This window comes from Microtus pennsylvanicus, chromosome 1 (assembly GCF_037038515.1).
Source record: "Microtus pennsylvanicus isolate mMicPen1 chromosome 1, mMicPen1.hap1, whole genome shotgun sequence".
NCBI lineage: Eukaryota > Metazoa > Chordata > Mammalia > Rodentia > Cricetidae > Microtus > Microtus pennsylvanicus.
The window spans coordinates 209,262,703-209,290,685 of NC_134579.1; positions in this window are offsets into that span (position 1 = coordinate 209,262,703).

Consider the following 27,983-nt stretch of genomic DNA (forward strand, 5'->3'; position numbering starts at 1 on the left):
AGCCACATTTGAAAACGGTGACGAGAACAGAAAGTGGGCCATAGGTACAAAATCAAGAGAATCTCATTAAGGAATTTCTGAGAATCCTTGGGAATGCGATTTTATTTTCCCTGAATATCAAGGAGTAACATGCCATGCATTTGGAAGCACAGCTACATGTGTCTTTTCTCCACACTGTCTTACAATTCTAAATTACATCATTGTTCCTGAATAAACACACTTTAAATCTTTTTTAAAAAATGAAGAAAAAAGAGACGAGCATGTCTATAGACAGAAAGAAGACATAAGATCCTGATTTATTTTTGTCACCTTAACATAATCTAGAGTCACTTGGAAAGAGGCAACTACAGTTGAGAGTTGTCTCAATCAGACTGGCCTGTGACCATGTCTGTAAGAAATTCTCTTGATTGACTATCAATATGGTAGGGTCTAGCCCACTGTGGGTCAATGACCCAGTTACACACACCCACACCCACACCCACACACACCCACACCCACACCCACACACACACCCACACACACACAGAGAGAGAGAGAGAGAGAGAGAGAGAGAGAGAGAGAGAAAGCTTCAGGGTGTTGAGAGATATTCCTAGTTCCTACCCTGACTACTTGGAAGGGTGGCCTGTGACCTGTAAGTATAACTCAGACAAACCCTGTCCTCCTCAAAGTTGCTTTTGGTTGTGTTGTTTGTCACAGCCAATGAAAGCAAACTAGAACAGAAGGTAATATGAAGACACGAAAGATGGCCTCTAAAAGCAGCTCTAGCTCTGGCTAGAGTCCTTGTGTTAGCCTCTTAATCATAGGAACCCTTCCCTAAGTGCTAACAAATCAAGGTATGTTGTTTCTGCTTGCAAAATGTTTTCTTCCTTCTCTGGAACTGATGACCTTAAAATGATTTCATTTGTAACTTTTTAAGCCTCATGTTGTTGTCCACATTCAGAATGTCCTCTATTCATCGGCTAACGAGTTCATTCTTTAAACTCCAGGGCCTGGACATGTCCTCTAAAAAGGCCGACACAGTGAGCTAAGCCACTGTGTGTGGGAGGGTCTCTCAGAGAGTTGTTTCTCTGCTTTGTCTCATTTCATCTGACCCAGTCCTTTGCTGGTAACCCAGGTGACACTCCTGTCCTCTTGCTCTTTCATTGTTCTTAAGCCAATTTGGAGAGAGATCCATGGTTGGCAGCCAGATGTCTAGTAGAGAGAGACTCATTAGCAGTTACCTTGGCAAAAGCTGACACAATCTTAAGAAATCTGTGGGGAGGAGAGAGCTGGACTCTTCGATGCCTTTGTTTTCTAGCAGTTCCTAACTGGTATTCCTAACAGGGTGCTCTGGTATCCCTAACTGTAGAGGAGGAGAGAGCTGGAATCTTCGATGCCTTTGTTTTCTAGCAGTTCCTAACTGGTATTCCTAACAGGGTGCTCTGGTATCCCTTGAACTCTTCTACACCTGTTCAGGAGATTTCCACCCCCACCTTCATTTTACTTCAGTGCCTTTCTTATTGTAAATAAAACCCTTCGTGTCTTTCTTTCTGAACCATTGGTTCAAATCCTTTTCTAAATTTTAAAGTAAAACTCTTCCTTGGGGGTTTCAGTGGATGGCCTTTGAAGTAGTTTGGTAATTCTCTGTTTTGTGAAAGTGAAGTTTATTCAAATAAAAATGGTTTGCTATTCTTTTATTGCACTCCTGGAAAGTTATTAGACTTCAGATGTGATGGATCCACGCAAGAGCCCGCCCAAGGCCGGAATCTGCTTCGCCTAGTGCTTTGCTAAACTGAATTACAGGGCTAAGTTGTTTTTTTAGGAATCTTCTAGACTTCGCAGGTGGGCAAAACAGTCACACTGAGCTGCGGAGGCTTTCACTGTGTGTTAGGGAAAGACAGCATGAAGCTTTCAAGAGACAATTTAATGGTTCAGATAGGCACGTTTACACAATGAGCTGTCATAGACTAGGGCCAGATTGTAAGAAAGTCAGCTTGTTGGAGAGGAAAAGGGCTTCAAAGTTAGTGTTGGGAGCAATAGGGAATAGCAGAACAAACATGTGTTCCCGCCCCCCAGAAATTCTTTCTTTGTGTCCATACATTGTGTACTGTCTGTGACACATGGCCACCCAAGACCATTTGATTGTGGTCAGCAATGTTGGTCATACTTTATACATTTGAACACATACACTTTTCGTAGTATCAACACAAAGGGACTTTGTCATGACTGTACATGCTTGCTATAATTTTATGTAGAATTAAGATGCTACTTATCTCTCTAGCCATGGTGGTCCATGTCTGTAATCCCAGGAGTCAAGAGGTAGAGGCAGGAGGATCACTGCAAGTTCAAGGCCAGTGTGGGCTACAAACATAGCAAGTTCCAGGTCAGATCAGTCATGGTTTTAAAGCAAGATCCTGTGTCAAATAAATATTTTACAGACAGGTACATGTGTTACGCTAGGAGTTTCATTTAATAACCCATGTCTCCTGGGAACTACATTAACTACCCATGTGGAATAATTTTTTTGTTAGAATTTTTTTGAAGGTTGTGTTTTGAAATTAGCATTCTGGGTTTTCATAAGGTATTAACATATATATATATATATATATATATATATATATATATATATATATATTTGGCTTTTTTTTTTGGTTTGTTTTGTTGAGATAAGGTTTCTCTGTGTAACCCTGCCTGTACTGAAACTCAGTCTGTTGACCAGGCTGTCCTCGAACTCAGAGATCTGCCTTCTTCTGTTTCCCTAAAGTTGTGGTTAAAGGCCTTCCTTTACTCGCCCCTTACTTCCTCCTTCCTCAACCCCATCCCTACCTAATCTTTTAACCCTCAGGATGCCCTCTTCTTTCTCTTTAGCTTTCCTGAAGCTTGTGTGTTTGTTTGAAGTTGAGTTGTGAGCTAATAGGCTACCATATGGCTTTTCATCTCTCTTCCCTTTGGGTTAACCCTTACCTTCCCACCCTGATTTCTTCCATATCACTGAACCTTTCTATGTGTAGGAGTCTACCTTGATGCTTCTCTTTCACCCACAATTTACTATGCGCCCTCCCTTAAAATACCCCTCTCCTGAAACCCAGTTCTAGTTCTCTGGCTTCACTTGTAATCCTGGCTAAAGACACAAAACAAAATATTTGAAACTAGGATCAGCATATGAGAGAGAACATAAGGTGATTGTCTTTCTGGCCTTGAGCTACCTCGCTTCATGTAATTCTTTTTCAGTTCCATCCATTTCCATGAATTTTCTGATTTTGCTGTTTGTTTGCAGCTGGGTAATATTGCATTATGTCTATGTACTGTATTTTCATTATCCATCCATTTGTTGATGGACATCTAGGTTCATCCATTTTCCGGGCTGTTGTGAATAGAGCAACAGTGAGCATGGGTGTGCAGGTGTCTCTGTCGTAGGAGACAAAGCTCTTTGGATATATTCCCAGGGGTGGTCAACCTGGGTCATATGGCAGTTCTAGGTCTAACTTTTTGAGTATTCTCTGGACTGACTTCTAAAGTGGCTTCCCTAGTTTGTAGTGTCCCCAACAGGGTATCAGAGTTCCCCCTTCACCACATCTACCCCAGCCTTTGCCATCGTAAGTGTCCCTGATGATGGCTTTGCTGAGCAGGGTGAGGTAAAAGCCAACAATATTTTTATTTGCATTTCCCCAATGGCCAATGATGTTGAACACTTGTAAAAGTGTTCCCTAGCCATTTGCATTTATGCTTTTGAGAGTTTTATGTCCAGCTCCTTATACCTTGGCAAGGTTGTTCAGAGGTTCAGGTCATCTTACACACCTGTGCCACCACTCAGGAACGGAGTGCCCACACCCTCTGTCACCGCATTGCTCACTGTGCCTCTGCACCACTTCTCACCATTCCTACAATGCAGCCCTGACCCAAACCACAAAGAATCAATCAAGCCCAGACCATATCTGGAAGGTCTAAGTAAGTTATTGATTGTTGATCAGTAAGATGACATTAGGAAAGCGGCCGATGGCCCCATGTCTGCAGTCAGTCACACTATGTCATGCCCACTGGTACAATATTCTCATTAATTAATTGCATTCAGTCTTTAAGCTATTTTTGTCCTTTTCATTAACAGGATTTATATGTCATGCTGGGGATGAGTAATACATACAGAAGACATAATTAGCGTATCAATAAAAAGTCATTTGTTTATCTCACCAATGTGCTGAATTCGAAAACACATGTAAATCCTTTTTGTGCCTTTTCCAGAAGAATACAAATTAAAATGATTTCAGGCTGCTTGATTCTTGGCCACTGTTTTCTTGGGAGACTCAATGTCTTAATCGTACATGCTAGCATGGTAGGCAATATCTTTTGTTTATTCTAACAATTCAATTAAAGGCAATGACAAATTTAAAACACTCTTTTCATGTCAATCTATATGGCATGCATATGTGTGCATGCCTTTTCTTGTGTGTGGCTGCCCTTGTGAGTGTACACAGCCATGGAGGCCAGAGGTTGACACCAAGTGTCTTCCTTGATTATGCTCCACATAATATATTTAAGTCAGGGGCTCTCGTCTGGACTCCAAGATCTCTGATTCAAGTAGGCTAGTCAGCTAGCTTGCTCTGGGGATCTTCTGTTTTTGCCTCCGGAGGCAGGGATTACAGGTAAGCTGTCATACCCATACCCTCCCAGCATTCCATGGGTGCTGGGGAGCACTTTACCTACTGAACCAACGCCACAGCCCTAAAACCTGTCTTTTGATTGTTTATCTGTTTGTTTATTTGTTTAAATCCCAAGGAAGCTGGAATTGCCATTTTATTTCTATTTTATTACAGATTTTTGTTACATTTGATTGTCTGATTACAAGTCTGAAATAGGTCATTGATTAGCTGAAATATTGCCCAGTAATTGTGAAGAGAATGCTTTCAGTTCAATAAAGTTCATGTCTGTACAGTCAAGGGTAGAGCTGGGGGTTTGTCAGCAACTTTCTTCTCATAAGGAAATGATGCCAAGCCTTCCAGCTTAGCTACACAGTCTCTGACAATTCTAACTGAAGACGAAGTCATGACCAGAATGTTCCTGTTGGAGCTCTAAACCAAACGGACCTTCCCAGTGAATGCTGAGCCAGAACAGTAAAGTGCCAACATGGGATGTTGCAGTCCTACGGCTTTGCTGTGTTCACCTAGCTGAGAGAAACGGAAAGGTCTCCCATTTACCACGGTCTGTTCTGGTTAGCTTTCCAGAGTCTAGGAGTTCTTTTTTGTACTCTTGGTAGCCCCTGTTACTTTTTGGCCAGAGTTAGAACACTCACAGGCCTTTTCCAACTTTTATTGAAAGATACATTTCCTAAAATAAATTGCACATATCTAATTACATAATTTGATGAGTTTTGTCATGTACAGTCACCCACTGGTCAACATTCTCACATAGGATAAAATCATTCTCATCACCCATCCATCCCCACACTTCCATTCCAGGCAAATGAGAGAGTAATATGCAATTTTCCTAGATGATTATAAATGAAATCATAAGGGTTCTTTCTGACTTGCTGTCTTCCATTCCTCTAGTGTAGTGATTTTAAGATTCATCCGTTTGTTGCCCATGTTAATATTTTGTTCCTTTTATTCCTAAGCAATATTCTGTGGTGTATGCACATCACAGACTTTACCCACACTTCTGTAGACATTTTGATTTTCTAGTTTGGGATTATTGTGAATGAAGCGGCTTTGAACATCCTTGTGCAAGCCTTTTTTTTGTGACTGTGTTATTTCCCTTTCCTTAAGTAAATATCCAGGGATGGGGTGGATGGGCTACGTGGTAGGTTTGTTCAGTTTTTGAAGGAACCTGTGAGCTGTTTTGCTTTGCTGTCTTCCCACCTGCAGGGCATGTAGACTTCAGTTGTCCATGTGGCTTCCCTCTGTATTGGCAGTCTATTGGTTTTAGCTCTGTCAAGGAAGAAGGGGTTTTTGTAATATTTCATGTTCCTTGTCTTTTCTATGTGCTTTTAGACCAACAGTTATCAACCTGAGGGTCATGACCCCTTTCATGGGAGTCTCCTAAGACCCTTGGAAAACACAGATATTTACATTAGGATTCATAACCGTAACAAAATTACAGTTATGAGATATCAAGGAAAATAATTTTATAGTTGGGGGTCAGTACACCATGAGGAACTGTAGTAAAGGATCTCAGCATGAGGAAGGTTGAGAATGGCTGTTTTAAACATTTTAAGATTTGATAGTGTTGGTCAGGTGGTGGCAGCACACACCTTTAATCCCAGCACTTGGAAGGCAGAGGCAGGCGGATCTCTAGGAGTTCGAGGACAGCCTGATCTACAGAGCAAGTTCAAGGACAGGCTTCAAAGCTACACAGAGAAACCCTGTCTAGAAAAGAAATAAAACCACCAAAAAAATTGATAGTGTCTTATCTTATCATAAATTCAAAGCAAAGCAGACAGTCAGCCCAAGACTGAGAATTCTACAACTGTGGCCGAATAACCCATGGTTGTTTATAACCTGACTGTCTCAGATATTTTGTTACAGTAAAGGAAAGCTCACCCAGTCCATGATCTGACTTGATCTCTATGCTTTGTGGGCACTAAAGTGTTAAATTGTGAGGTTAAATGGACGAACCATTTGTTCTAGTACTATTTAATAAAAGGTTCTTCTCTGATTCAACTGTCTTATTATCTTTAACAAGACTTAGCGGTTTGTTTCTGGGCATATTTATATGTTCACTAACTTTGAGCTGCCTAGATGAGGGCACCTTATAAAACCTTGGTTTTAAATAAACTCTATGTTTAGAGCAGTTTTGGGCTCACTGGAAGCCGAGCAGAAGGTACAGGCTTCCCACATATTTCCTATACATCTCTACGCCTGGCCTCCCTGCAAGAAACTGAATGTTTAGGCCCTTATCAGACTCCCATGTGAACTCCAACAATAGCGTATGGAACCCAAGGCCCGTGCAGGGTGATTTGGTGACATGACAGAGCCCTCATGAAGGAAACTGGTGCACTTAGGACTCCCTTTACTACAGAACGTGCAGCGTGAGAATGATTTGCTGTAAAACCAGGAAATGGCCTTCACAGACCCTGAACCTGCCCGTGTCTTGTTTTGGACTTGGCATGAAGTGGAAGAAACCTGAGTGGTTTTCGTTCTGCTTTCATGTGTTTTAATTTGCCTTTCCACGATGCACAGAATGTGGAATATCTTTCATATATACAATTTACTTGCTGGTAGTTTTCAAGGGCTGCTTGCATGTGTGCTTGAGAAGCACCTTCTGTGGATTTCAAGCATGCACCCCAAAAGTTGGCTTGTCAGTGTCTCCTCCTTTCCTGCCAGCATGTCAGTGAAAGATAAGCTCTATTTTGGAGTGGGGGGAACTTTTAATAGTATTGCATGGAAATCATTTGTGGCTGATTATACATTGCTGTTTACATTTTTTATTTAATGCAATTTCTTTTCTTTAATTGCTCTTCATTTTTTTGGTCTTTTTGGGAGACCTTTGCATAAATAGCATTCTTCAATGTGGTCTCGTATTTCGCCATTTGTCAAATACTACTGGCTCACCCCAATCCCCTGAAACATTCTGCTCTCCTCCTAATATCTGTATACAGATAATGGTGATCTCCTAGCAAACCCCTGATACGTGTTGCATGTGTGCTGCCATTTTCTGAGCAGTGTAGGAACTCATTCATTTTACCTACCTTTTTAGAAAACCATTCTTTTCTCTTCATTCATTTTCTCTGTGTCCTCTTTTTTTTTTTTTGAATTGATTTTGAGTCAGCACCCCATTATTTCTGCTTGTTTTGGTTTTCCTTCTTGCTTTCCTAAAGTCTCCATCAGAACTTTAAATAACTGACTAGTTTAGTTTTCTTTTCCAATATAAATGTCTACAGTATGGTTTAACCCTTAGCTTTGCTTATGACTCACACATTTAAAGTGTGGTGTTTGTTATTTGCCTATTCGCACCATGGATTTTATTTATGGTTTTATCCCCTTCAGCCCATGGATTACTGAGGGGTGTGATTCTCACAGTCTCATACTTGAAGCTCTCCAAGGTGTCTTCTTGTTGGAAGTTTATAGAGCCATGCCACATTTTCAGAGATAACCCACTGGAATTTTGCTGTATCATATCAACCCTTACAATTAACTGCATACCATGGTAAACACACCATATGTCTACGGAAGAGTTTCCTCTCTGCTCCCATTGGGTAGAAAGTTCTGTAAATATCAGTTAGATCAAGGTGGCTAACAGGATAGCTTATTTTATGTTTTTCCTGATATTTCTTCTTAATGTTTAGTGATGTTTTTATTATCTCTTACTCTGATAATGGGATTGCCTGGCCTATTTTTTAAATTTTGTAATAATTTTGTGCCTAAATATTGATTCTTTGTTTATATATATATTCATGCTGCTTTGTCGTCCTGATGAATTGTTCTCAGTTATCATTAAGCAGTGTCTTTTTATCTGGGCATCCTTTCTGTCATAAGGTCTCTTCATCTCATGCGAATGTTCTCTCTGACCTCCATTTCCTAACTACTTGACTCCTGCTCCATTTATTTTCTCTAGAATAGTTTGCATCTTCATATTAAATGTGTGTCTTTTAAATGCTCTTTGATGGAAGTGGTACTTTTATTATTTACTTTGTTCAGTTCTGACTTTTAATTAGGTTTTTGTTTCAGTAACATTTAATGTAGTTATTTATATGCTTACACTATCACCACACATTGGTTAATTAATTTCTTTTCATGCTCTCTTTCTCTTCCTGCATTTTTAGATTATTAGAATAGTTTTTAATTCCATTTTAACTTATGTGTTGCTTTGCTTCATTAGTATTCTAGTTACACAACATTATACATTTAAAACATGGTTTTCATTGTATCTGAACTGTGTGTGTTTATTTACGTGTATGTGCATATGTATATGTATGTGGGGGCACACACATGCCATGTCACATGGGTGGCTGTCAGAGGACAGTTTACCATCATCTGTCCTCTCCTTTCACCTTGTGGGTACCAAGATCAAATCAAAGAATCATGCTTGACAGTAAGCACCTTTGCTATTGAGCAAAGTCATCAGCCCCAAATAGGATTTTTACAGAGACAACAATATATATCCTAAATTTACTAGGTTACTTGAAGTGAATATTGTACCATTTTGTGTCAAATTAGAAATCTTATGGATACACAGGTTTTTCTAGTGATTTAATTCCACATATGGTCATTTATATTTCATACATAATGTCTACCTTGATGATCACACAAGTAGATGTTGGGGATTTGAGTTGAAACAATACATTTTTATAAAACTTCAGAAAAAAAAACTTTCCAGACGTTGACCAGTTTCAACGCTTCTTATTTAATTTGGTGTTTTTCCTCTGAATATGTTTCTGTTCAGCCTGGAGATACGTATTGAGAATTTCTTACACTGACATATTTTGCTGGTTTTAGGTTTGAAAAATGTTATTTTAGTTTGATTTCTAAAGATTTGTCTCCCTTGATGTAAAATCTGCATCTAATTTAATTCCAGTATCTTAAGGACAGAGAAGGGTGTCTCTGGCTTCCACGGTCTCTAATGAGAAATTTGTGTTTATCTGTTCTGCACAGCCTCTGGATTAGTGATGCCCTCTCCTTCTCTTTCTTCTGATGTGTTTCAAGTTTTCCTCCACATCTTTCAAGATTTTGAGTTTGGGTTATGATATGTTTAGTTAGGATTTTCCTTATTTATGTCTTTTCTTGGGGTGTGTGTGGGTCATGAACATCTTCAACATTTACGTTTTATCTTGGGAAGTTTGGGGCCATTCTGAACTTAAACCCATTTTCATAGCTTCATTTTCCTTTCTTTTCTCTCCTTCTGGTTGTAAATAGAGATGGTGCTTTCATTTCCCAGCTTCCCAGACCAGAACAATCACACAGAAACTGTATTAATTGCAACGCTGTTTGACCAATGTCTTAGGTGTATTCCTAGATAGTTCTTACATCTTCAGTTAATCCATTTCTATTAATCTATGTATCACCACAAGGCTGTGATTTACAGTAATGTTCTAGCATCTTTTTCCTTTGGTGGCTACATGGTGTTGCTTCCATTCTGCCTATTCTCTCTATCTCTGTGCAAATTTCTTACCTGGTTTTACTCTGCTAAGCCATTGGCTGAAACAGCTTTATTCATCAACCAATAAGAGCAACACATATATACAGAAGGACCTCCCTCATCATTCCCCCTCTGCTCATGTCGTGCTCATCATGGGGCAGAAGACAAAAGTCTTGAGCACAGGTAAGGGGGTGTGCCACATTATCCAGATTGGAATCTTGCATTTATATAGTGGCACAGACTTGCAGACTTACAGCCTTACCACCCGAGGCTGGGGCAGGACAATTGTGAAGTCATAGACAGGCTGGGCTGTAGAATGAGACCTCATGTCAAAAGGAAGAAAATCATAGAAAAATGAATATGTATCTCTCTGGTTCAGGTTTTCCAATCTGGCTTTGCTCTGCTAAGCCATTGACCAAAACAACTTTAATCATTAACTAATAAAAGCAGCACATATACAGAAGGACATCCCACCTTATTCTGACACTTGCATAATATATTTACTATATCTTTTGATGGTTCACATAACTCCCCTGAGATCTATTCTTCTTTTTATCTATTCATCTATTGGACAATTTATTTTAAAATATATAGAGGGTTTGTCACTCACATTTTCTCTAATGTTCAGCTCTTGAAAGATGCCTTTTCCTCATTTTTGATGATTTCATGCTTATAAACAATGTATGTGATCATATTCACCTTTATCACCTTCTCTCATTATCTTCCCAATCCTACCAACTGTCTTCTTCTGAAATAGTCCCCTTCCTTTCTTTATCCACCAGCTTTAATAATGGTTGCTTGTAGGAGCTCGAGCAGGACGTTGTTTACTGGGGCCCAGGCCACTTACCAGATAGTTAAGAAAATGACAAGTCTTCTCTTGGAAACCGCCAACTCTTCCTAGTGCCTCAGGAAAGGGTGGCATCTCAGGAGCCTCTATTCTATACATAAGGGGATGCTGAAGGGCTCAGTCTTATGAAGGTCATGTATAGTCAATCACAGATGTTGTATGTTCATTAAAGCCATGACCATGTCGTAGCAGGAAGACAAAGTTAAATAGCTCTCCTCTGAAAGTTCTGACTCTTGTATTCCTTCTGTCCCTTCTGATGTCCCCTGAGCCTTGGGGGGAGTGTGTGATACCAATGCCCAGTTCAAGCCTGGCACTCATCAGTCACTTGTTCTCAACACTTGAGTAGTTATGAGTTTGCTTCAGAATGTTTCTGTGTCTCTGTTGAGACCACAAGTCTTCTTATTCATTTTGAAGACATGCTTTTAACCTCATGGGACACAGTTAAAATAGCTGCCCAGACTAGCTCATAGGGTGATTCCAGCGGTTCGTCCAGCTGATATCATCAATTGTTTATCATCTTTTCCTCAAGAGTAGGCCGTATTTTCCCATTTCTTTGGTGTTAATTTTCGATTGTGTGTGACAGGCAGTGAATAGTATGTTCTGTGGATCATGGATTCTGTTATGTAGCATGTCCATGTTTTTGCTTCACTGGGTCACCAATCCTGTGAGGCCCCAAAACTGTCTTGCTTTTTTTTTTTTGGATAATTGTTGAAGTCTTATATCAGTTTTCAAATGTTTTACATCATGGCTTGAACATTCTGCATGGACATGATATTGAGTCTATCAGTCTAGCATGGGTTAACATTCAGAATACGGGACTCTACAGCATTGGGCCACTGATTTCCCAATAATTGCTTGGATACTTTTTGTGGTCTATCTATCCAGAACATTACTAGAGTTTTAGCCCTATGCACGTTGCTACCTAACCTTAGTGCCATTATGATGAAAAAAACCAAACCAAAACAAAACAAAACAAAAACAAAAACACAAAAATGAAGAAGGGATTGCTAATGTCCATGACTTCAAGTCTTGCCTCCCCTCTATTCCCAGTGTGCTTTGTCTGAATGTAAGGAGGTTTCCAGCTAGAAACCCTGGCTTGTATAGAGGTTATTTTGGCATATCAGAGGCTGTTTCCAGTTAATGGGTGTATTAATCAGCATTCTCTAGAGGAATATAACTTATAGAATTAATATATATGTATATATACATATATAAGATTTATTATAGATCAAATTCATTATAATGGCTTACAGATGTGGTCCAGATAGTACAATAATGGTTTTCTATCACTGGAAGACCTAAGAATTCAGTAATTGTTAAATCCACTAGTCTGGATGTCACAGCTGCCCTTCGGTAGATTATGGCATCCATAAAAGTAGAGTCTAATGCTGTGAATGATTGAATTTGCCAGTGAGAGAGATGGCAAGCAGGCAAAGAGCAAGAGCTTCCCCCATGCCCTTAATGCAGGCTGCCACCAGGAGATGTGGCCCAGATTAAAGGTGGGCCTTTCCGTCTCACATGATTTAATTAAGAAAAACCTCCCTCACAAGTGACCCCAGCCGATAGGGTTTTATTAATGCTAGATATCATCACATTGACATGAACAGCCACCACAAAGGAGGTTTTAAAAGAGAACTTTTGGAGCCCACAACAAATTTTGAGAATGACACAGTGGAAGAGAATTCAGACTTGAGATACAGATTCTAGTCTTCTCCCTTAGGTAAAGTAGATGAATCTTTGTAAGCTACCAAGCCTATAATCCTTAAGTTATTGATCCCATCTCTATCAAGTTCATAAGATTCAAGGCTTGAACAAAAGCTTGAACATGATAAAGTCTGGTTTATTGACTTCAAACTCTCATTATGGGCTGTTAACACCCTTATGCACTCACAACTTCCCAGCAGCTCATTCTAGTTTTGGCCTTTTCTTCCTCAAAAGACTTCATACATTTGTAGCCTTCCACATCACAGATGTACCTTTGAGCTTCTATTCTTATGGTTTAAGCTCAGTTTAACCACATACTCTCTGTATTTTTATTTTGCATGCTTCTGAACATGGTTTATTAATTTTGAATCGAATTCTATAATAATATCACCTCTATCCAACTGTTGTCTCTTTTATAGACTTAGCTCAAACCCTACATGGCTCCTTTATAGCATTTATCCATTTACATTTATTTTACAATTACATTATTTTACAAATACATTTATAGAATCATCCATTCTTTATCTTGTCTTCCTCCTCTTCCCCTCTCTTTCCTTCTCTTCCTTCTTTTTTTTCTGGATTAACTTCCTTCCTCTGCTGACTCCATATCCTGCTCTTGTTATATTAGTTGCCATTTGATATCTCTGATCACCGTTCTCAGACTTCAAAGAGTCTCAGAGTCTCACATCCTTTGTCTTTCAACTCTCGTTTTATTCTCTCTCTGGTGGTGCTCGGCTCCACACAATAGCTAAACTTGCCCTGATCCTGATCCCTGCTTCATTCTCATGGTTATTTCTCAGCAACCACTAACATCTTCCAGAAGGGTTCACTCACTTTACTTTGGAAAGTAGCTTTCCAAACAAAGCTTTAATTGCCTCTGACCTGGGCCTTCTCTGTTTTTTTCTCCCCCTACTTCAACAGTGGTTTCTTTGGGCTTCCTTTTCTTTTCATGCCCCTAACTTCTGAGGATTGTACTTTTTATACCCTGTCTCTAAGTACACATATGTGTTTGATGATCTCATCCAATCTCCTGGCATTAAATGGCAAGTCTTGGATTGTCCTTTTGCAGTGCAATTTTAGACTCATACACTCTCTGGGATGCACAAATGACTTTCTGAGAGTCACCTAAATCAAACAGAAGATAAGTTCATTTTCCTGTCCAAACTTTTCATATTTTAAAGATGATAGTTTAATTATTCTAATTCTAGCATACCTTCAAATTCAAGTTTCTTTTTGATTTTCATTTCTTCACACCTTATGTTTAGCCCATCTGAAAACCCTGTTTGCCTTGCCTCCCAAAACACACACACAAAAAAATCTCTAACTCTACCTTTTTGACTGAGGTTTCTGTCCTGCCTGGTTCCCACAGTCATTAAGTTCCAAAGAAATCACACAGAGGTCTACATTAGTTATAAACTGATTGGCCTGGTAGCTCAGACTTCTTATTGACTCTTATATCAGCCCATTATATTTGTCTATGTTAGCCATGTGGCTGGGCACCTTATTTGGTGAGGCAGTCACATCTTGGTTTTTCTGTGGCTGGGTCACGACTGTGGACTGTGTTTCTCTCTTCCCAGAATTCTTGTTGCCCCACCTCTACTTCCTGCCTGGTCACTCCATTTATACTTCCTGCCTGGCTACTGGCCAATCAGCATGTATTTAAAATATAAGTGGCAGGCTACATTGTCCCACAGCACTGCCTTAACTACAGTGTGACCTGTACCATCTCTAGCTCTTACCTGGGTTGTTCTGGTATTCTAATTAATCTCCTTGCTCTACTTTTGATCACTTATTGTAAGTTCAAAAATGAGCAAAAACAAAAGCTAAATGTAAATCTTTAATTGAAGTCAGGTGTTCTTATGCCCATAACCACTCAATGGTGTTCCCTCCTTCCTTTGTTGCATAGTAACAGATGCTGTCTGATTGCCTGCCACCTTCTTTGGTACTACAGTCTATTTTTTTGCTTGCCTTTTATGGGGTGGTACTGGAAATTGAACCCAGGGCCCTGCCCACACCAGGCAGGCGCTCTATCATAGAGCCTACATTATCTAATCTTTCCTTCTAGCCACACTGGGCTTGCTGTTTCTCCTTGACAGGCCAGATAAACACCAGCTTGATAATTTCTGGGCACGATAGAAGGATTAGATGGGATAGTTGCCAATGTAATATAATATTTTAATTTTTATGAGACTAATATAATTACTGACCCAAATAAAAGCATGTGTAAATAATATACTTTATTACTATTGTCATTATCATTCCCATCAATGATAACAACAAATTATGAGCCAAGTTCCTACAGCTTCAACAACAAATGTTAGGGTATTTGTGCCCTGGTGAGTCTGCGCACCGAAGTCCAATAGACAGCTGACAATGACCTTAGAAAGTACAAAGCTGATTGGACTTGCATTTGTGAGAATTAAAAAGGATGTTAATGTAGAGGTACCCTCCCTTCTGCTCTACTTCTCCTACTCTTGGTGGTGGGTGTAACACAGCCTTGAAGCCAGTTTCTTCTGTATCTTTTAACATGAGTGAGCTTTTGTGTCTTTGAGCATAGCAGGTTGGGGTGGGACTTCACGAGGGGTTGTTTCTATGTTTTGCTTTAACTGCTTCTCTGCATTTTCCAAGAACAGGTTCCAAATATCAAGGAAAATGGGAACTATTTTAAGAAAATGTTGAACAGCAAATTCCAACTAAAAAGTAAATAAAAGGAAGAGCATAGCTGCTATGTCAGAAACACTGGTCACGTTTTCCCCGGCCAGGAAATGGCTCTTGAAAGGAATGCAATGATAGAGGCTGCCACAAGTTCGCCAGAGGACAGACACAGGTCAGCTTTCAGGCTGCCTTGAAAATGACATCTGAGGGATGTGCTGGAAGAATTTTCCTGTGTGAGTGCTGCTCTCTCCTAGGTCAGCACATGGAAGAAGACTGCAGGGACATTTTTCCTGCAAGAGTTGAAAAGTATTTTCTGTGGGTCTAGAACAGTTTATATGGAGTCTAGTAGGTTATGTGGGTTGTGACTGTTGATCTCTCAAGGCCCTTTCACCTGTTCACTTTATTACTCTATAATTAATTAGTGAAAAGAAGATCTTCTAATTAAAGTCACAGTTAAATCTGCCTGAAGTCAGCTTATGTCCCTGTCACTTCTGCAAAAGGCATAGGTATCATTTCTTTGAAAAGACCCTTGAAGCAGTTGTTAGAGGTCAACTGGTTGAGCTATCTTAGAGTCCTTTGCCTTCTAGCAGTCGTGAAGGTCCACTCTGTTTATCAGAGGTCATAGGAAAATTAGTAATCATACAATTGCATGGCAAAAGATCTACTGTTTTGCTTCTGACAGGCAAAAGCTATGACATATATGCACATATGACATATGCGCACGTATTTATATATGTATGTTGTGAGAGGTTGCTCATTGGTTCCCAACTACTCAGCCCCAAAATATTCACACAGAAACTATATTATTTAAATCACTGCTTGGTCCATTAACTCTAGCTTCTTATTGGCTAACTCTTACATCTTAATTTAACCCATTTCCATTATTTTATATTTTACCATGAGGCTCATGGCCTACTGGCAAGGTTTTAGCATGTCTGTCTCTGGCAGCAGCTTCATGGCTTCTCCCTGACTCTGCTTCATTTCTCCCAGTATTCAGTTTATTTTCCTCACCTACCTCTATTTCCTTTGCATACCCAATACAATTTCTTTATTAATCAATGGTATTTAGAGCATACAGAGGGGAATCCCACATCACCTCCCCTTTCCTGTTTAAATAACATAGTAAATTTACACATAACAAAATAGGTATCAAGTAAGAATTACAATTACAATACTTAAATATATTTTATCTTTTATCATAGCTAAGAAAAACTATATTATTACTATCTACTCTTCAACTCCATCAATGACTCCAGAAGGATATAATATTACCTAAGTTATCAGAAAGTACATTGTAAGCAACTTCCGAAACTCTAGAATTGACAGACTTCTCGCTTCCTGGACATTTACCCAAAGTTTGTCTGCACTGTTGGGGCATCCATCTTTAGCTTATAGGTTCTTAGTATTCATCAGACTTTTCCATGAGGCAAGAAATTTTATATTGGCAGTTTGTCTGTCACATTTTTCTGAGTCCTAATGATTTTCTGACAGACTCGTGCATGAAGCAGGAACCTCAAAGAACAGTCTCACCTCTAGGCAAATTTAGCAGTCATTTCTCTGTGGGTCCTGCATGTCCAGTTCATCCAATATACCATCAAGCAGTCTAGGCAAGAGCAGTTTCTTGTTCAACTCCATAAGGAGTCTCTTCTATATCCATCTTCCTCTTGAAGTAATTGGTGCTGCCAGGAGCAGCTGTGTCTTATTGTTATGAAAAGTCCTAAGTTTTTAAAACATTTTAAATACCACATTCTGTAGTCTTTGAAAGGTTTGAAGAATGCCTATCCATCTGAAATATGTCTCTGTACATTTAGAAAATCTAACTAACGTGACTATAATCTTAACTATTATAGATGACTCTCTATTAATCTATATTTTTAAATTCTATATTACACTTTTAAATAAGCTACCCAAACACAATACCTTAATCAAGAGCAGAAATATACATAGAACAAAATTGATCTAAAATTTGTATCAATAAACCAAGATCCATACCAATGCAAATCTCTATAGCATATTCCCCTTTAAATGTAAAGAAACATTTCCAAACAATATTTGGGAATCTGACAGGCAAAAGCTAATAACATATATGTATGTATTTATATATGTATGTATAGATTCGTATTGTATATATATATATGGTATAAATGTGTATACATATACACTTACATGGTTTTTTTTGGTAAAAGCAACATAATATATTTTTTACCTTCCCTTTTTTCTCTCTCACACAAAAACTGCATACATTTCTGCAAGAATGAGCCCTGATATTGTAGAAAAATCTAAGAATCATCTAAAACAAGAGCTTAGCATAAATAAAAAAGATTGGATGATAACATAGCACAACAAAAAATAATTTTGGACTTGCCTCATTGCCCTGAATATCTGCAGAGCATGGAACTTCCAGCAGAAAGCAAAACCATGTAAATAATAAATGGGTACTATAAATTAAAACTGGAGAATTACAAGAGGCATCCCCCAAATAATTCTATATTCAGTGGGTTCCAGATATATTGGAGACACTCTTATTTGTTTTATAAAACAAATCTCACTACCAAATTAAGAGGATTCTTTTATGTGCCCGAGTATAATGGACCATTGAATTAAAATGGAGTCTTTTTGCAAAACAGTGAACCATTTGAATATTCCTAATATGATATACTCTAACACAACAAAGCTGAATTCCTTTTATGATACAAAGTCCCTCTTACGGCATTCAAATGATTCCCAGTGATGTACTTAAAGCCAAGCTCACTATAACATTTATATTATTCCTATTTTTGAAGTTAGAAAAGTATCGCTGTATTTTATGGGTGAGAGGCAGGTAATAGCCACTGTTAAAAAGGAAACCAAGGGGCTGGGGGACCACTCAGTGGTTAATAGCACTGGGTTGCTCTTCCAGAGAATCTGGGTTCTATTCCCACCATCCATGAGGTACCTGTCTGTAACCCCAGTTCTAGGGGTTTGATGCCCTCTTCTGGCCTCCATGGGCACCAGGCACCCAAGTTGTTCACAGATATACATGTACGCAAAATATTCATACACATAAAATAGAAATAAATAAATCGTAAAAAGAAACCAAGAGAGTATAAGACAACAGTTTTAGTTATCTAAAAGCAAAAATCGATCTGGTTAATGGAAACACACGGGAACCACTTTGGCCATTAATTTTAACCTGTTTCCTTACTCATTTCCACAGGTGACTGGTGTGGTGTACGGCCCTCCAATGATGCGAGTATATCTATTCTGGACTTTCCTGTTAAATTATTCATACACAAGACAGCTTGCTTAAAGAATGTTAGAATCTCTCCCTTAGGAAACAATACCCAACATTGCTCTTAAAAAATAATAAATAAGCCTGTTAGCATCATTTGTTTACTAATTTCTCTGTCTTTCTCTCCCCTCTTCTTTTTTGCTGTCTCTCACTGTCTCTGTTTCTTTCTGTGTGAGCTTTTTTGTCTCTCACTGTCTCCCTATTTCTCTCTCTCTGTCTCTCTCTGTCTCTGTTTCTTTCTGGATGTTTTTCTGTCTCTCACTGTCCCTGTCTTTGTCTGTCTGTGTCCCCCAAACCCTACATACGTGTGTACATATGGAGGTAGAGAATGTCTCTGGGGTTTTCTTTAATCAGCCCCTGCTTTTATTTGTAGAAGAATTCCTTGCTGAGCCAGGAGCTCACTGATTCAGCTAACCTTGCCCAGAGGCTCCTCCTTTTCTGATTCTCAAGTGCTGAGAATCACAGGCAGGATGTCATATAACCCAGCTTTTATGTGGGTACCCAGGATCCCAACAGTCCTGGTCAAGCATGGACGTAGTCTAACCGTTGGGCAATCTTCCCAGTCCTTGCACAGATTTCTGCCTTTCAGTCCGTGTTTCATATATAGTTGACATTGACTCTAGTGTTTGTCTCATAGGGGCCAGAGTGGTTAGTGGTCTCAGAGGCAGTAAAGCCGCTGCTACTTTCCTGGATATTCTATCCTGTTTATATTTTTGGAAACATTAGTGGGCACGTGCCTGTTTCTTCTCTACCATCTTCTTTTGATTTAATACAATTGTTAGGATTGTCAGTTGCTCAAAACCAGGAACCAGCCAGGCACAGTTGCACCTGCTGTTAATCACATTACTTGGCTGTGATTAATTAATCACAGGCTGAGGAAGGAGAATGACTACGAGTTCACAGGTAGTGTGGGATACTTGAGTTCCATGTCAACCTAGGTCACAGTGTGAACTTTGTCTTACAGAGAAATGGGAGAACTTGGAAGAAAACAATAAATAAATAAATAAATAAATAAATAAATAAATAAATAAATAAATAAATCTATGAGTAGCATAAGCATATGCTCTTCTTGTTCTTGCTATTGCTCTCAGCCCCACTCATGACCACTTGGATAGACATCCTCCAGAGACCTGTGTATTGAAGGCAGGGTCCTCAGCACACTGCCTTTGGGAGGTTGTAGAAACTTGAAGATGTGCGGCTAAATGGCAGGAAGTTAGGACATGAACAGTTTTGCACATCCCAGCTACTCTACAGGTTGAATCTGGTACTCAAGGTCAATCTCTCAAGGTCAATCTGAACAGGATGAGACCCAGCCAACTCACCAAAAGAAACACGAGAATGGCTACATTTCTGCAATTCAGAGATAGCATAAGATTTTGAAGAGATTTTAGAGGTTATATTACTTTTAATGTTGCCAAAAGGAAAGTTGGGGGTATAAGCAATTTCTTTGGCACTGGATAAATATGACTTGACTAAGATATGCTTTGTGTGTGGAAGGCAAGGAGGTGTCTCTATGATCAACTGAGATATGGACTCTATTTTCATGGCTGACAAAATTAGTTTTCTTTTTTCACTAAGACAGTGCCCAAGGAACTGCACTAAGCATCTCATGAACCACATTTGTCCTGTAGGTTGCTTATTTGTTTAATCCATGCAGACCTCTATTTAGCAATAATATTTGTTGGCTTCTAAAATCCTCTTGTGAATTACTGCACAGCCTCAGTGTGCCAGGAGCCATGTCAAGTGCCAGGGCTACAACAGCAATTACAGTCAACATGGCTTCTGGGCTTTCCCCTCCATGGGTTTTTTCTGCCAGGGGCTCTCAACCTTGGCTCTTTGTGGGTCTGGCTAATTCTCTGTTGTGGGATATTTAACAGCAACCTAGGATCTAACAACTACATAGCATTAGCAACTTTCTATAGCTGTAACAATCGAAATGTCTCCAGACATTGCATTGTCAAATGCTCCTTTGGAGACAAGATAGTCCTAATGGAGAACAAATGTGATAACTCATACATTGCACAAAAAGAAGAAACATTTGAAGTGGTACAGTTATCTCTGTTTTACAGATAGAGAAACTGAGGCATGTTAGAGAATGTAATGAGGACTTTTCTGGATAGACATAAACAAATGTTGATGGACCCAGGTAGGGCACTGATGGCAGACCATAGAAATAATTTCTCCCAAGTCGGGCTCTCATGGACTCATGTGTTTGATTGCTTGGCCTATCAGGAGGAGTAGCCTTGTTGGAGGAAGTGTGTCACTGTGGAGGCAGGATTGAGGTCACTTACATGCTCAAGCTATACCCAATGAGGCAGGCACTCCTTGCTGCTTTACAGATGAAGATGTCAAACTCTCAGCTCCTTCTCCAGCACCATGTCTGCCTGCATGCCAGCATGTCCTGCAATGATGATAATGGACTAAACCTCTGAACTGTAAGCCAGCCCCAGTTAAATGTTTTCCTTTGTAAGAGTTCCTGTGTTCGTGGTGTCTCTTCACAGCGATAGAAGCCTTAACTAGATAATTCCAAAGCATGCTAATGAGGAGGTTGAGAGCTGTACTTACTAGTTGGTCTAAGCATAAGTTTTAGAATGTAGTTAGGAATTATGTTGGTCTAGTAAATAGGCAGTAGGATATTCTCCTCTAAAATCCATGAGCTCACTAGCCTTGGGTCCTTCATTAGGTTTCTAGTACCATGCTTGTTTTAAGACAAACGATATACAGACAGCTAATGACCGACAAGAGATGGAGAATTTGCCTCTTCTAGGGATGAGCCCTGTAGTAGGAGCTGCGGGCTGCATTCCTGCCACCCAGCTCCTGGCCACCTGGCTAGCTTATGCCCCAAAATAATGACACACAAACTGTATTCATTTAAGCACTGCTTGGCCCATTTCTATTAATGTGTGTAGCAACCCAAGGTGTGCTTACCGGGAAGATTCTAGCCTACGTCCATCCTGGGTCGGAGCTTCATTGCGTCTGTCCCAGAGAGGAGAGCTATCAAGTCTGAGCTCACTTCCTCTTCCTGCCCAGCATTCTGTTCTGTTTACTCCACCCACCTATGTTTTAACCTATGAGGCCAAGCAGTTTCTTATTAATTAACCAATGATCTTCCTCCATCAGAGCCCCCTAAGTGCACAGCCAATACAAAGTGAGCATCCCTGAAAGCTGTACAAACAGCAAATATGGACTTAACAGTTATTATATACTTGAACATTGTGGGTGTGTAACAACAACAGTAATAATAAAAAATATCAATTTGAGTGAGAAATGGGGGTCATGGGAAGAATGAGAGGGAGGAGGGGGATGGGGAAATGACATATTACATTTCCATTAAAGTGTACTAAGTAAAAATGACAATGACAACCGTGAGCTCTTTGAAAGTTGTGTTTGGAAGAGAAAAATCTCTGCTTGGGGCAGATGGCCTGCTGGGAGATGACAGGGGGAGAGCTCAGACATTTGGCTTAAGTTCTGCTAAATGAACTTCATCGAAGAAAATTATATTGGTACGAAAGAAATATTAGAGCAAATTCTAAATAATTGAAACTCAAGAAAAGTAAAAAAAAGTCACAATATACCTGATTCGTGTATTTCTTCATTCATTCCAATATTAGCTAAATGTCTACTAGGAGCAAAACACACAGTTCCTGGGTTCTCACCTCTCATCTTCTGTCAGAGGAGGGGAATTTTCTGGGGCTCCTCAAACACTGAGATGTCTGAAATTTCGTGTACAGGGTAGGGTCACACATAGGACCAAATGATGACCTAATCTGATGTGAAGAAAGGGGTAGCTTGGGCCACAGATGTATCAGAGTTAAAGATTAATGAGTGGAGTCACCAGGATGGACACTAAAGGGTAGAGGTAGCCAGAGATGCTGCCCAAAGGCCAAAACATGCATGATAGGCCATGGAGTGCATCAGCCTATGACCCCACTCACTATCAGCCACGTCTAAGAAACCATAGTCCATAAGTATGATTCCGGAAGACTGGAGTGTGTGTGTATGTCTGTATGTTTGTACGTGTGTGTGGTATTTGCATGTGTGTGTTGTTTGTGTATGTATGTGTGTATATGTGTGTGGTGTGTATGTTTGTATGTGGGCCACTATCTCGAGGGGCCAGAAAAGGGCGTTAGATTCCCTGGAGCTGTAGTTAGAGGCAACTGTAAGCTGATGGTCCCACGCGCTTGGAAGTGAACTCCAGCCTTCTTCAAGGATATTGAAACCTCTTAAGAACTGAGACATCTCTTCATCCCATAGGAACTGGATTTCTTAAAGCAGTGTCATGAAGAACTGGTCTATTTTCTCCTATCATAATATTCCCTTTATTCACAGGCTTTCAATTTAATGCCCATCTCACTGGACACTTACAAAGGAGATGAGTGGTGCTCTGGTTAACATGTGCATGCTGTCAATGAAGAAGGAACAAATCTCCCCTCTGCCTCTCCCTCTCTCCTCACATGAGGCTCTACTTAGGGTATCTTTAGATTCTGAGTTATGTTTTTTTTTATCCAGAGTGGCATATTCTCTCCTACAGTATATTAATTCCAACTTGGGGGATTTTGAGCGGTGTGATTAAGTGTGCCTGAAGCCATGTGAAGTGAGCCTTGCTCCAGGGAAGACTGATCCAGAGGGACCAGAACTCTCCAGATGGTTGTATTCAGGGACAGCTGTGTGGCAGAATACCTTAGGACAATTTAGAACATGCCACCACTTCTGAGTTGCAGGCTACTATTAAAACAATGTGCAGGTCAGTTATTATTTCTGTCCCTTACCCTACTGTATTGACCCTGAAATATGGTGACCCTAATTGTCGATGATAAATAACAGCAAAAGGTAGCATGTTGGATGAAAGGGTTAATATTAGAGGAAGTGGCTGACAGTTCACACGGAAAGGAAAAAACCAAGAATGTGAAGTTTGTCTCAGTTGTACTATAAGGACCTGAAATTCAACTGAAAAAAAAATCAATTTTATGACTACTGGTTGGAGGAAACAAAATGATTTATGTAAAAGAAGGCTTGTAAAGCTTAATTAATCATGAGCTCCGTCTAAACCAGTGGTTTGACGTTGTGATGTGGCTGCTGAAAACGCAAAGTTAATCTTTCTTTTCTGTTGAAATTTTTCTTGCTTGATATTTTTCAAACCCTGGAACCAAAGCTGCCTTTTTTTTTTTAAAGAGAGAAACCAAATTAAAATTTAAAAGGTTAAGAGTTCTTTTCCTTTGTAGTTCTTGGCTTCCTTTCACCCAACAAAAAATCCTACACCTATAATGTCAGCCTTAACGAGATTGAGAAGCTCTGTGTTATATTTATGAATTCAACATGCTACTTTGCATACATGCCTTAAAATGCCCTCTGTTTTATGCTAACCTGCCTCTGCCTCTTCTTTTGTAACATGGGGACACTAAGAGCACCCACATCACAGGACTGTTAGGACAGCGATATAAAGTCAAACAAGAAACACCTACCTATGCCAGTGTGAGGGAAATCAGCAAAGCCCTGTGTCAAAAATACTTATATGAACGCCAAAAAAAAATGGAGGTGAATGAGGAGTGGGCCACCCTGGGGAGGAAAGGGATTCAAGGGCCTTAAGCAAAGAGGTGTCAGCCAAAGTTGAGTAAGTTTGAGGAATAGTGGATCAACAAGTATTCCCCAGTTGAACAGGAGGGAGGCAAGTGCTCTGTAGATAGGAAACTGCATGCTGGGTAATTCTGTTTCATTAAGAGGAAAAAGAAGAGCTAGGGTATTGTGTGTGTGTGTGTGTTTCTCTCTCTCTCTCTCTCTCTCTCTCTCTCTCTCTCTCTCTCTCTGTGTTTATATGTATGTTTGGTGTGTTTATGTTTCTCTCTCTCTCTTTGTGTGTGTGTGTGTGTGTGTGTGTGTGTGTGTGTGTGTGTAGTAGATTAATCCTAATCCTCAGGCTTCTCAGATGGTCAGATGAAAAGTGCTCAGTAGGGTCTTGTGGCCGATGATGCATGTTCTCTTTCACTCTGGGCAGAAAAAAAAGAGGCAGAGGTTCTCCTTGTTCATAGACCCCACAACTTCATTTAGAGATTCAACAGTACCCCAACAAGGAGACATAGGCTTTTCCAGCATACTGGTGGTCTTTTGAAGAAATAAAGACTAGTCAAATAAGAAAGGCAAATGGCTTAAGAGAATCGACTGTGCCATTTGGGCTGTGGGAGGCACTGAAAGGCAGGGTGGGGAGGAAGGGAAACTTCCTGGTGTTTTCTGATTGGAAGCTGTAGTAACTAGGGGCAGGGCATCCCGAGGGATTGATATAGGTGCTTATTGGGCCTTTTCTGCTTGTTCTTATTTGGAAATGGTATCAAAAGTTAGGAAATTTGCCAGTTATTCATCAAACCCTGGACCTTTGGGGCTTATTGCTATGTAAGCTTTTGCTTGGATCCTTTGTTTATTCTTACAGTTTAGTAATTTGGCTTCCTGGGTTGGGGTTGTGCTAAAGGGTGGCCTTCTGGGCAAGGTTGCTGTGAGCTGACTAGGGGCTGGAGCTCAGCTGGTGTGAGCCTTGCTTTCTTCAGGTTAACCAACCTCCACTTGGAGTTTTCTCTCACTATTTCTTCCTTTTTAGGTTTCAGGTATTTCATCTGATCTGGGTGAGAAAAGCAAATCAAACAAAACTCTCCAGCTTTAATTGATCCTACATTTGTTCTAGTTCATTATTATTTCTACTATGATGTATAAAACTAGTGACTTAATGCTCAGAAACACAGGCTTTTGCCTATTCCATGGAAGGGAGTCCATGCCTGGTACTGTAAACCTGGTCAGAAGCCCATGCCTGGGGAGGTCCTAGGTCTAAGTCGAGGGATATGCCTAATGGTGTTGTCAAGGTTCTGTTCTCAATATTTATGTTCATATCCATAGATCAGTACTGCCTCAACCTTGCTCAGAGAAGCTGCTTTTGCAATGAGTAGTGGTCAATACAGAGTAGTCAAAGTATTGAGAATGAGGGATTGCCAAATTCTCAGTCCTGACTACATCAACTTCTCTAGGCTCAGGGAATAACACAGAGGAGTAGGCAGAAAGAATGTAAGGGTGGGGAGGAGCTCCACGAAATGTTCTCTTCTGGTCCTAGTGGGCCTAACGTGGCCATTGCACTTACAGTAGCAATGGTTATGTGCATGAGACCGCACTAGAGGCAGTTAGGATTTTAGGATGGATGAGGGAAGAGCTCATGAGGCTGCATCCCAAGCTGAAGAGCTGTTAGCATTTGATGGCTGCTGGATGACAGAGAATAATTTTCTTCAGGGGGGTGGCCACTGGCTGGTAGGTTGTGCAGGGTCTGGTGGATGGTCCAGAAATACAGATGCTGGATTGTTCTCTGAGTTTCACAGGTGAGAAGTAGGGCAAGCTGTAGTAATAGGGGCGGCGGGGCTGCGTCCCCAACACCCCAGCTGCCTGCTCGGCTAGCTTATACCCCGAAATAATACACAGACACTGTATTCTTTTAATCGCTGCTTGGCCCTTAGCTCTAGCCCTTACTGGCTAATTCTGATATCCAATCAACCCATCTCTAACAATCTGTGAGCACCGGTCTTACCGGGAAGATTCTAGCATAATTCCATCCTGGGTCGGAGCTGGGGCATGGCGTCTCTGCTGAGGCGTCTGCTCCCGAGAGGAGAGCTGTCAGGTCTGACCTCACTTCCTCTTCCTCCCAGCGTTCTGTTCTGTTTACTCCTCCCACCTAAGGGTGGGCCTATCAAATGGACCTAGCAGTTTCTTTATTGCTTAACCAATGAAATCAACAGATTGATATATGACACTCCCCCATCAGCAAGCGCATCTACCCAAATTCCAGGCCTCCCGCGACCCTTCTCTTGGGTGCAAGTGACTTTGTACATGCAGTTTTTGCTGGCATCTTCTCTTCAGCCTCTGATTGGCTTTTGGAGGAAAGTGTCTGGACACGGTTGTGGCATGTCTCCTTGATATGCTGCTTAAGGTCTTTGATAAATAAAACACCAAGTACTTGATAAAATATAGTTCAGTCATGTTTATTCCCTCCTAGTAGAAGTTAAACAGTTCTTGGTTTCCAGGACTGGGAGGCTAACCCAGAGCTCTGAACATACTACTCCAGGAGAGGTCTACCTCCGAGTTACACCCCCAGCCTTGAGGTGGCTCCTAAAATATTTACAAACTAACTTTGGGGTGATGTAAATCCAAATGTTTTAAAGCACAGGTTTTAAAATCATACAATTTCCCAATAAAAACAAACCACGGGGAGTGGTGTCTAAAACATCCCCATCAAGGCTGCCCCAAGGAAATACCCTTGCAATAAATACATTTTTTTTTTTTGCTTATGACATTTAAAACAGTTGATTAAGGGAAAGGAAAGATGGAAGTCAGCAGAAGTAAGAATATGATTTTTATCTCTTACTTTCTCTGTATGATTGCATTAGTGAGCTACCACATGAAGAGGGTTCTTAAGGCCGCGGTTACTGTAACCTGCTGGGAATGCTCACAGTTAAAGACTGCTGAGCTTGACTTTCAGAGTCCTAATGTCATTTCCTTGCAAAATTTGAGGTATATGAGTGGTGTTTTTATAGGTTTATATAATGTATTTGCTTGTAGAAGACTTACAATTTGACTAAACAGGATGTCTGTGGAAAAGGGATGGTCAGGTATGTCCTGCCACCCCCGAATACTAATGTGACTTCGGTAGTGGCACGTTATGCCTTTATTTCTGACTCTACGTTGAATTATTTACACCTTCAAGGCAGCTGATTGAACTGCAGCATCAGTCAATTAGCAAATCAAAAATTTATATGATTCCAATTTAGCATGGAGTCCCCCTCTCTCTCTTTCTCACTCTTTTTTTTTTCTCTTCTTAGATTTTCACCCTGACAGTGACAAATTACTCCTCTGCTGGCTGAGATTGGAAATTAAAAGCATTTAGAGTTGCTCATGCATTTATGCTAATGAGAACTTCTGATATGATTTGCATGCAAAAGAGGACAATTTGAAAGCTCATCGGTTTTTCATGCTTCCGCATTTTGATGGAGCAGATTTTTTTTTTCTGTTTTTCCAATGGAGCAAAAATTTTTTTTTTCTTCAGGAAACAATACTGAATTCATATTCACAAAAAAACAGTTCTTTTAAGTCAAAAAGTCCTTCTTTTTACCCTCTAGATTCTTGTCAAATCCTGTTCTTGCTCCTTCAGAGATGCAGCTCACATTCATTAGCATTTGGGAGATGTTTATCTAAGGCAGGATCTAGTATCTGCCATGCAAGATTATAGCCTAGCTTCATTTTCAATTCAACAAGAAAAAAAATAATAAAGGACCTGGGGACAGATGAGAAGAGGGACATGTACCCTGATAATCTTCCTCATACTTACACCCAAATTAATCCCATTTAGAGCAAATTTGATTAATTACCAAAGGTCTTAGCTTTCATGGATTTTAGGCAGGGTCTTAGTTTAAGAGTCCTTCAGTGATGTTTGCTTGA